Here is a 12,026-nt window from a genome sequence, read left to right as displayed (position 1 = left end):
CGATCAACTGTACATCCTACCCAATCGGCATATGAATACCCAATAATATTAGTGTTTCCATTCTTTTTCATTAGAATTCACGACCAGGGGAACCCTTTAAATATCGGAGAATTCTCTTGACAGCTTGCAAGTGAGTGGTTCTTGGAGCATGCATATGTTGACTGACCAGGCTAACGGCATGAGCAATATCAGGATGAGTGATGGTGAGATAGATAAGCTTGCCAACCAGCCGTTGATAGTAACCAACATTTGATAACAATTCTCCATCAAGACCAAGTTTTTTCTTGACATCTATGGGATTGGCAATAGGTTTCGTCTCCATCATTCTTGTTTCTTTAAGTAGATCAAGGACATATTTCCGTTGGTTAAGAAATAATCCTTTCCTGGACGCAGCAATTTCGATCCCCAAAAAATATTTTAAGGATCCCAAATCCTTAATGGCAAACTTCTGGTGAAGAAATAACTTCAGCTTGGTAATTTCTGCAAGATTACTTCCAGTGATAATAATGTCATCAACGTATATAAGCACTATTAGTTTGCTACCATTCTCATCCTTAACAAGTAAAGATGAATCAGCAGAACTCCGCTGAAATTTTACACTTTCAAGAACAGAACTTAATTTCGCATACCAAGCTCTTGGTGATTGCTTAAGGCCGTAGATAGCCTTGTGTAACTTGCAGACCATACCTTCTTGTTTTTCCTGAGGATGTATGGGAGGTAAGTGATCGGTGCATATTTACATATCATTTTGTACCCTTCTAGCTTATGATTTGGTTATGTTTTTGAGTTAAACTTGTGCTTTTAATCCTTTTTGTGTTTATCTTTCAGTTCATTGAGCTTTAGGTAATAATGAGGGCTTTGGATAGTAAATGATGCAATCCATGCATGTTAGGGCCTAATTTTGATGAATGGATGAAGAGCTTAAAGACAAACTCAATTTTGGCTACAGTCCCCTGCCAGCCCAGTTTCGTAGGTCATATTGCAAGCTTTGTTTCAGCAACCTACATAGCTCGGATGAGGCCACATTCTTCATGAAAGTTGTTCCAATGGGTGTGTAATATAACATATCCAAAATTCAGCCCCATTGGATAAATATGGAGTCTGTTACCTAGCAAACACAGAGCCATGCTCAGGATGGATTTTATCAGCGCGCAAAATGAGTTAGCAATTTGTTTTGGCCTTAACTTCCTCCTCCGACCTTGGATTGGCCCAAATGATATATGGCTGGAAAGAAGACATTCTGAACTTCAAGTTTAAGTGCTTAAAGTCTTAATTTGCTTAAGGGAAGCCCAATTCGTAAGCCCTTGAAGTTGCTGGTCATGCTGACCTCAGGATGAGCTATTATTTCTGGTTGGAAGCTTGGTCATGGTGACATGAAGATGAGCTAGGGCTGCTGGTGGGATTTATTAGTGAAGTGCATCAACCATTTTAGATTTTATAATGGAAGTGTTGTATGCATTAGTAAAGTGCATCAACCATTTCAGATTTTATAAAACAAGTGTTGTATGCATTAGCCATACTTAATTCAGATTTTCAGCTTCCTTAGGCCTATATATAGTGAGGTTTCCCAAGCTTGTAAACACACCCCAAGGGGGGGAGCTCTCAAACACTTCTCTAGAGCTCCCTTCCCTTCTCTCCCTCAAATTCTCTTAGTTTCTCTTTCTAGTTTTCAATTGTTGTAATGAAATCTTTTGTGTTGAAATTTTCCTTAAGTTTTTCTTAGTTCCACTTTACTTTTCATTATGTAAATTCTTTTCTTTAGTCTCAAGTTTGATTAGTTTCCAAGTTTCAATTATGGTTCATGTTCTTATTCATTATGCTTATAAGTTAATATGCTAGTTTGAATGATTGATCACCATTAAGGCTTGCATGTTAGCTATCTTGGTTTGAATTAAGAGTATACACCATGCTTTAATTCGAATTGAACTATGAATAGGAAGAGTATGTATGGACATTCGACAACAGGGATTAGATACATGCTTGGTTGTTTAAATTGTTCTTCTATGCTTAATGGGTTCCTAATGCTTAATTTTAGGTTAGACAACAAATGATCAAATTAGGGAATTAGGAACACAAGGTTATGACCACACACCATGGCTTAATCATACATTAGCTAGAATCAATCCGTTAATCTAATTGAACTTGGGAACTTATCTGCTTGAGTTAGTTATTTTCTTTCTTCCTTGTTTTATTTATTTCCCTTCTTTTTCATTTCTGTTTTGTGTAGGGAAAATGAATTGAATCATTCAATTACCAATCCTCGTGGGATCGACCTCGCACTTACATACGCTATACTACCGAACGGCTCGTGCACTTGCGAGTATCACAAGTTGAGGATGCAGCTGAATCCATTTTGGTGCAGCTGTATCTACGCAACAGTAAGCTCATGTAGACTTCTTCTCCTAACTCTCCATGTAAAAAGGCATTTTTTACATCCATTTGGAAGAGTGGCCAATCATTGTTGACTGCAACTGACAAAAGAACTCTCACAGTATTCATTTTAGCAACCGGAGCAAAAGTTTCTTTGTAGTCAACCCCAAACGTTTGAGTAAACCCCTTTGCAACAAGCCTGGCTTTATGCCTTTCAAGAGAGCCATCACTTTTAAATTTAGTCTTGTAAACCCACTTACATCCAACTGCCCTTTTTCGTTGTGGCAATTTGACAATACTCCAAGTGCAATTTTCATCAAGGGCATGAAGTTCTTCCCTCATAGCATCTCTCCAAACGTACTGAGAATTTGCTTCTTCAAAGGAAGATGGTTCACGGTACTTTGAAATATTGCTTAAAAAGGCAGCATGAGACAAAGATACATTTGCAGTAGAGATGTAGTTCAATATAGGATACCTGGATGCAAAAGTAATGTAATCTTTCAAACTTGCTGGCTGATGTCGTTCTCTTGTAGGATTGCATCGTGGTGCAGCGATGACAGTAACTTCAGACTCACCATTTATTTCAGTTTGAACACCATCAGGACTTTCAGCCCTATGCTCATCATTATGCTCAGGAAGAAAATTCTCATCTGGAATATCATTTGATGAACAAGGAAATAAATCTGTTTCTATCAATGGTAATGGAATACCATCAGATAATTGTTACCCCTGAGGATTATTCTCTAAAGTCTTTTCAAAAAAGATTTGGATTCATCAAACTTGACATCTCGTGAGATCAGAACCCATCTTGCTTTAACATCATAACATTTGGAACCTTTTGAGTTGTGGAATAACCAATAAAAGCACACTTAACAGCTCGAGAATCAAGTTTGTCACGATTTGAAGCTTGAACATGAGCATAACACACACAACCGAAGATCCGTAAATGAGATAAATCAATCTTCCTTTTCTTGAGAATTTCCAAGGGAGACTTAAGCTTGAGAATGCGACTGGGTAGCCTATTGATTAGATAGGCTGCTGTAAGAACACCATGTGACCAAAATTTTTTTGGAACATTCATATTCAACATAATAGACCTTGGTTTTTCAAGAAGATTGCGATTCTTCCTTTCAGCTATTCCATTTTGTTGGGAGGTTCCAACACAACTTGTTTGATGCATGATACCATAAGAGCTCAAGTACTGAGTCATAGAGCTATTTACGAATTCGGTGCCGTTATTAGTTCTTAAAACTTTAATTTGAGAGTCAAATTGATTCATGACAAGCTTGTGAAAATCCTGGAAAACAGAAGTAACTTCACCCTTTGATTTCAACAAATACAACCAAGTTGCTCGAGAATAATCATCAACAAAAATGACAAAATATTTGAAACCATCATGTGATTCTAATGGAGCTGGTCCCCATTACATATAGCAGACCTAGACAAGTTAAAAGAAGTCATGATAAACGCTTTAGTAGAAGTCGCCATTATTCCCGGAAGAGAAATTCTTTCGGAAATAATGATGAGTTTTATAGTAAAAGAAAGTTCACCCCTAGGAAAAGTAAATGGTCAAAAGGTAATCAACAAAGTAAAAAGAGTCACTTTAAGAAAAAGACAGACAAAAGTAAAGTTAAATGTTTTAAGTGTAAAAGATTTGGTCATTTTGCTAATGAGTGTAAAGTTAAAGATACAATTAAGCAGTTAAAATTAGCATCCGAGGATGAAGCTAAATTAATCAAAGTTCTTGAGTTAAATGATTCCGAGTCAAACCACATGTCTACTAGTAATTCAGATAATTATAGTTCAGATAATTCCCAGACTAGTTCACCCACAGTCCAATTAGGTTGTAAAGACAAATGCTGTAATGTCTTAAGTAAATCAATTTGCGTCCTCACCAAACAGGAAGAACAAGAAGAGTTACTAATAGAATTAATCAGTAAAGTTGAAATTTTCGAATTAAAATCTGAGTATCTTAGAAAACTTAGAAAAGTCATAAGTCAAGAAGAGTCCAGTTCTCCTACGCCTCCTAAGATAAGTCTTAACGATACCTTAGAAAGGTTTAGTAAGAAGAAAGAAGTCACACTTCAGGATCTCCAGTTAGAAGTCAAAACAGTTAAGAAAGAGATCTTAGAGTTAAAACAAATTAGCCGAAAGTTACAAACTGAAAATTATCAAATTAAGCAGGATCTAATTAGTCTTTTAGAATCAAAAGCAGAGTCTAGTAATCCTTTTGGAAAGTCTAGTTCTGAGTCAGAACCTGAGTCCTCCGATAGTAATAAAAGTGACAAAGTTATTAAGTTAATTAAACAAATTAATTTTAGAAAATGGTATTCCCGAGTTAGTATTTTTATTAATGAATTTGAATTAAACACAGTTGCCTTATTTGATTCAGGAGCCGATTTAAATTGTATTCAAGAAGGTCTAGTTCCAACCCAGTATTACAAAAAGTCAAAAGAAGTCTTAGGAACAGCATCTGGAAAAGCCTTGAAATTAAAATATGAGTTACCCAAAGCCCACGTATGCCAGAATAAAATATGCTTTAAGACGTCCTTTGTCCTGATTCAGGATATCACGGATGAAGTAATTTTAGGTTTACCTTTTATCTCATTACTTTATCCTTTCCAGGTAGAGTATGATGGAGTCACCTCAAGCCAATTAGGAGAAAGAGTTAAATTCAAGTTCTTAACCAAACCAGAGTTACACAGTCTTAAGCTACTCCAAAAGTCAGCAGTGTCTAAGTCAGTTAAATTAATTCAGAATAAAAGTAAACAAGTTAATTTTCTTAAAGAAGAAATTAAATTTAAACGAGTAGAACAACAGTTAGCCGATAGGTCACTTCAGTCACAAATTAGTAAATTTGAAGAAAAGTTAAAAAATGAAGTATGTTCTGATATCCCCAATGCCTTCTGGCACTGAAAACAGCATGTCGTTTCTTTACCCTATGTCAAATCATTTAGTGAAAAGAATATTCCCACTAAAGCCCGTCCAATTCAAATGAGTCAAGAGTTAATGGAATTGTGTAAACAAGAAATTACAGATCTTGTCAACAAAGGAATAGTTAGAAAAAGTAAATCACCTTGGTCTTGTCCAGCTTTTTATGTCCAGAAAAATGCTGAGTTAGAAAGAGGAGCCCCTCGCCTAGTGATCAACTACAAGCCCCTTAATTCAGTTTTAGAATGGATTAGGTACCCAATTCATAATAAAAGAGATTTAGTTAATCGATTAGAAAAAGCAGTTATCTTTAGTAAATTTGATATGAAGAGTGGTTTTTGGCAAATTCAAGTTAAAGAGTCAGATAGATACAAAACTACATTCGTAACCCCTTTCGGTCACGACGAGTGGAATGTCATGCCCTTTGGATTAAAAAATGCGCCGAGTGAATTCCAGAATATAATGAATGAAATTTTTAATGAGTATAGTCAATTTTCCATAGTTTATATAGATGATATTCTTATCTTTTCTGAGTCAATTGAGCAGAACTGGAAGCACTTACACAAGTTCTTGCAGATAGTTAAAACTAATGGTCTAGTCATCTCAGCCAAGAAAATCAAGTTATTCCAAGTTAATGTCAGGTTTTTAGGTTTCAACATCAGTCAATCCCAAATAAGCCCAATTAATTGAGTTATCCAGTTTGCAGATAAATTCCCAGATCAAATCCTAGAAAAAAGTCAACTTCAGAGATTTTTAGGATCCTTGAATTATGTTTCTAATTTCTATAAAAATTTAAGAAAGTTATGCAAGCCCCTGTTTGATCGTCTCTAGAGCAATCCTCCTACCTGGACTCCGAGTCATATAGAAATAGTTAAACAAATCAAGATCCATGTCAAGTCACTCCCATGCCTTGGTATTCCTTCAGTTAATTCCTTCAAAATTGTCGAAATAGATGCTTCTGAGTCTGGTTATGGTGGTATTCTAAAGCAAAGAGTTAACCCTGAGTCACCAGAACAAATTGTCCGATTTCATTCCGGAGTTTGGAGTCAATCTCAAGTTAATTATAGTACTATTAAAAAAGAGATTTTATCTATAGTATTATGGATTAGTAAATTTCAAGATGATTTATTAAATCAAAAGTTTTTAATTAGAGTTGATTGCAAATCAGCAAAACATGTTTTAGAAAAAGACATTAAAAATATTGCTAGTAAACAGATTTTTGCACAATGGCAAGCCATTCTGAGTGTTTTTTATTTTGAGTTAGAATATTTGAGAGGAAGTGAAAATAGTATTCCTGATTTTCTTACTAGAGAGTTCCTGCATGACAAACAAGCAGAATCATGTCCAGCAAAGAAAAAGACAAGCAAAAAATGCAGTATGGTCAACCAAGCCAACCAAGTCAATCGAGTCAACCCAGAATCATTCCCAGATCAATGAGCCCAGTTAAACAAGAGTCAAGCTCCCAAGTTGTGCCCTTCCTAGGTTATTCTCCAATTCCAGTCAACAATAGGTTTAATCCCTTGAGTCAACCCTCTTTGCTCCCAAATTATCAGTCAGCTTTAGTTTCAAGTTATGATCCTTTCATAGTTAACCCCCCTGCTCCTTCCATTCAGAGTCAAAATCCAGTTAACTACAAAAAGTCTCCTTATGCCTCCAGAAGTCACTGCACCCTTTTTGTTGTCGAGTCAATCTATGAAGAGCTTTCTAATCCAGTTAAAATTGCCAAGAAATTCTTCCCCCCTAATCTTCATTACTTTCCAAGTCACCCATCAAAGTCAATCAAGTTTTACAGAGACATTCTCTATGAAACCCAGTCAATTGATATTAGGCCAATCAAAGACAAAGAAACAGATGCCACCCTTTTTCATTCCCTCTACATACGCCAAATTCTTATGCCTCAAGTTTGGAGCCCCAATCCTTATGACCAGTTACCCCTCCAGTCAGGCCTTACTTACAATTATGGTGATTATATCGATGCCTGGTATACAATCTTCTTCCACCAGTGTTGCGTCGATTCAGCTGCATCCTCAACTTGTGATACTCGCAAGTGCACGAGCCGTTCGGTAGTATAGCATATGTAAGTGCGAGGTCAATTCCACAGGGATTGGTGATTGAATAATCCAATTCAGTTTTCCTACACAAAACAGAAAAACAAGAAAGAAAATAAATAAAACAAGAAAGAAGAGAAAAGAAAATAACTCAAGCAGATAAGTTCCCAAGTTCAATTAGATTTTTTTTTTTGAAAAGAGACGATAGTATTCATAAAAACAGGAAAAAAACAATACAAGAGATGGCCAAGGAGGCCACCAAAACGAAAAAAGATATAAACCTACACTACATGGCTACCGCTTCCCAATCTAGATGGATAAGCTGAAAACTAAACTCCCTAAACTCTGCTGTGACAGAAGCCCAAAGTGATGCCCAGACACGGGTACGGTCCCATAACTGCTCAATCTCCTCCCCGATCACATTCTCGAAGATTCTCCTATTCCTTTCCCCCCAAATTGCCCAGAAAATGGCCATCAAAGCGCAATTTCCCAGCACTGAGCCCTTCCTCTTGCCACCAAAGAAATTCAGCCTAGTTTCAAGCATCGCCTTAACAGTTGCGAAGCTTCCCCATGTTAGGCCTGCCACCTTAAATAACTTAGCCCACAGGGATGAGGCAATCGAGCAAAGCAAGAATAGATGATCCACAGATTCATTATCTTTTTTGCACATAACACACCAGCTAGGAGAGAAGTACCAGCCAGGTCTTTTCCTTTGGATCAAGTCGCAAGTATTAGTTCTGCCATGAGCGATTAGCCAAACTAATAGTGTTTGTACAATATCTGGCCAAGCATTTCCAAGCATTTCCAAGCTAATCCAAGCAAAGGGAAGGGAGTCCCACATCAACAAAACACAAGAGAAGGGGACTCTCCCTTCCATATAAAAGAAGACCCCTCTCCTTCAAATGAGAGAGAGGAGAAAGGGGTTGGGCAGGCTATTAGGGCCTCATGGGCTTACCCATGAGCCCATTTACAAGCCCACGAATCATCGGCCATCAGCCAGATCCTCAGCCTTCGGCCATCAGCCTTCGGCATCTGCCCTCAGCCTTCGGCCTTTGGTATTCTTCCTCTTCCCCTTGGGTCTAACCCTATGTACAATGTATACACACATTATTATAATGAGAACATACTTCTCTGTGGACGTAGCCCATTATTCGGGTGAACCACGTACATTTGTTTTCTGTATGTATGTCCATTTATTCACCGATTGCTCTTACATACTGAGGGTCCTCACCCTCAACATCCACCTCATCTTTAAGTTGGCCTACATACTACCTGTCTAGTTTTAGCCCAAACAGATTGGCGCCGTCTGTGGGAAGCGACACAAAACGCTATGTCGTTCTCCTTCACGAGTGCTCTCGGCACCCTTTTGAGCCATGCCCTCGGAACCTCCTACCATCTGCCTTTGGCCTTCGGCACCCATCATCATTTGGCGCGTGCGATGTCTTCACATCCCCCCAATGATTCGGCATCTGCCTTTGGCCTTCGGCACCCATCATCATTCGGCGCGTGCGATGTCTTCACATCCCCCCAATGATTCGGCATCTGCCTTTGGCCTTCGGCACCCATCATCATTCGGCGCGTGCGATGTCTTCACATCCCCCCAATGATTCGGCATCTGCCTTTGGCCTTCGGCACCCATCATCATTCGGCGCGTGCGATGTCTGTTGCGTAGATTTAGCTCCACCAAAATGGATTAAGCTGCATCCTCAACTTGTGATACTCGCAAGTGCATGAACCGTTGGTAGTATAGCATATGTAAGTGCGAGGTCGATTCCACAGGGATTGGTGATTGAATGATCCAATTTAGTTTCCCTACACAAAATAGAAACAAAAACAAAGAACATAAAACAAGGAAGAAAGAAATAAGTAACTCATGCAAATAAGTTCCCAAGTTCAATTTAGATTAATGGATTGATTCTAGCTAAAGTATGATTAAGCCATGGTGTGTGGTCATAACCTTGTGTTCCTAATTCCCTAATTTGATCATTTGTTGTCTAACCTAAAATTAAGCATTAGGAACCCATTAAGCATAGAAGAACATTTTAAACAACCAAGTATGTATCTAATCCCTGTTGTCGAATGTCCATACATACTCTTCCTATTCATAGTTCAATTCGAATTAAAGCATGGTGTATACTCTTAATTCAAACCAAGATAGCTAACATGCAAGCCTAAATGGTGATCAATCATTCAAACTAGCATATTAACTTATAAGCATAATGAATAAGAACAAAAACCATAATTGAAACTTGGAAACTAATTCAACTTGAAAACTTAAGAAAATAATTTACATAACAAAGAAAAATAAATTACAACTAAGAAAACATTAAGGAAACTAAGAGAACTTTGAGGAAGAAAGGAAGTGTTTGAGAACTTTGAGGAGGGAGAAGAAAGTGTTTGGGAACTTTAGAGAATTTTGGAAGAACATGTGTTTGAGAGCTTTGAGGATTTTGGAAGGGAATGTGTTTAAGACATGGGGAATTTGGAAGAGAGTGTTTGAGAACTTGGAGGATTTGGAGAAGAAAGTAGAGAGGTGTTTTGAGAGCTTTGTGGATTTTGGAAGAGAGTGTTTAGGAACTTGGAGGATGTTTGTGAACTTGGAGAATTTGAGAACTTAGGGAAGGAAGAGAAATGTGTTTGTGAAGTGTTTGAGACATGGAGACTTTTGGAAGAGAAGGGAAGTAGAGAGATGTTTGAGAACTTTGAGGATTTTGGAAGAACATGTGTTTGAAAGCTTTAGAGAATTTGATGAAGGAAATGGGAGAAGTGTTTGGGAAGTGTTTGGAGAAGAGAGTATTTGAAGAATTTAGAAGAAGAGAAAGGAAAAGTGTTTGATATTTAGTACAAAGAAAATTTAATAGAATGATCTTATTACAACAATTGAGAACTACAAAGGGAAACTAAGAGAATTTGAGGGAGAGAAGGGAAGGGAGCTCTAGAGAAGTGTTTGAGAGCTCCCCCCTTGGGGTGTTATTACAAGCTTAGAGAACTTCCCTATTTATAGGCCTAGGGGAAGTGAAAATCAGAATTCAATAAGACTAATGCATACAACACTTGAATTATAAAATCTGAAATGGTTGATGCACTTGTATTAGAAAATCTGAAATGGGTGATGCACTTGTATTAGAAAATCTTGAATTGGTTGATGCACTTCACCACTAAATCCCACCAGCAGCCCTAGCTCATCTTCATGTCACCATGACCAAGCTTCCAACCAGAAATGATAGCTCATACCTAGCTCACCATGACCAAGCATCCAACCAGCACATGCTGAGGTCAGCATGACCAGCAACTTCAAGGGCTTACAACTTGGGCTTCTCTTAATCAAATTAGGACTTTAAGCACTCTAAATTGAAGTTCAGAATGTCTTCTTTCCAGCCATATGTTATTTGGGTCAATCCAAGGTCGGAGGAAGAAGTTAAGGCCGAAACAAATTGCTAACTCATTTTCTGCGCTGATAAGATCCATCCTGAGCATGGTTCTGTGTTTGCTAGGTAACGGACTTCAGATTTATCCAATGGGGCTGAATTTTTGATATGTTATAGTAAACACCAATTGGAGCAACTTTCATGAAGAATGTGGCCTCATCCGAGCTATGTAGGTTGCTGAAACAAAGCTTGCAATATGACCTACGGAACTGGACTGGCAGGGGGCTGTAGCCATAATGAATTTGTCTTTAAGCTCTTCATCAATTCATCCAAATTAGGCCTTAACATGCTTGAATTGCATGAATTATGTTCTCCAAAGCCATCATTGTTACCTAAAGCTCAATTAACTGAAAGATAAACACAAAAAGGATTAAAAGCACAAGTTTAACTCAAAAACATAACCAAATCATAAGCTAGAAGGGTAAGAAATAATATACAATTATGAACCGATCAATGTCTTCACATCCCCCAATGATTCAGCCTTCGGCATCGGCCATCAGCCTTCGGCCTTCGGCATCAGCCATCAGCTTCAGCCATCAGCTTTAGCCATCTACTCCCATTCTCATGTTAGATTCCATTCTACATCCTTATACGACAAAAAGAGCTATACCACAAACCAACCCCATTCCTATCAATTTTAGCTTCATTCTTTGTATATGTTAGTAATGCATGCAGAGCCACATTAATTATCAAATCAAACCCATATTTAATTTTAAATCTCTCTGCAAAGCATCTAGTGTTCATAAATACTTGCACCAAATGTAGCATAATTAGCCCTAAATAAATAAATAAAAGATGGAATTGAATTGTAAAATTTGGATTGTGCTAGGGTTCCCGACAAAATTGCGGTCATTATACAAGCTCACTTCACTAACTATTTAATTAGATGGATAAGAGAATTGATTAAGTAATCAAAACCCAGGTTGGGGAACTGTTGTAGGCTTCCATATTTGTACATATGGAGTATTGCCTATGAAGTCAACCGGAGTATTAATGAGCTTTTGTACAATTTCCTCCCCAAGTACAGAGCGAAGTTTATCAATGCCCCACCAACCCTCCTTGAAGAAACTAGAAAGAGGACAGTGTAGCTCAATTACTTGAGAATCTCCGGTGTAGATCAGCACCATATAGAATACCTGTCTTTTGCGTTTTCTTTTATTTTTATTATTAGTTTGATAAAAACAACAAATAAAGCTCATCACATTCCATGTTGTCTCTAATATAATAAGCTAATAAAAAACAACATACT

This window comes from Prunus avium, chromosome 7 (assembly GCF_965620075.1).
Source record: "Prunus avium chromosome 7, drPruAviu1.hap1.1, whole genome shotgun sequence".
Lineage (NCBI taxonomy): Eukaryota > Viridiplantae > Streptophyta > Magnoliopsida > Rosales > Rosaceae > Prunus > Prunus avium.
The sequence above is the reverse complement of the archived record's forward strand: the minus strand, read 5'-3'. Positions refer to the sequence as shown.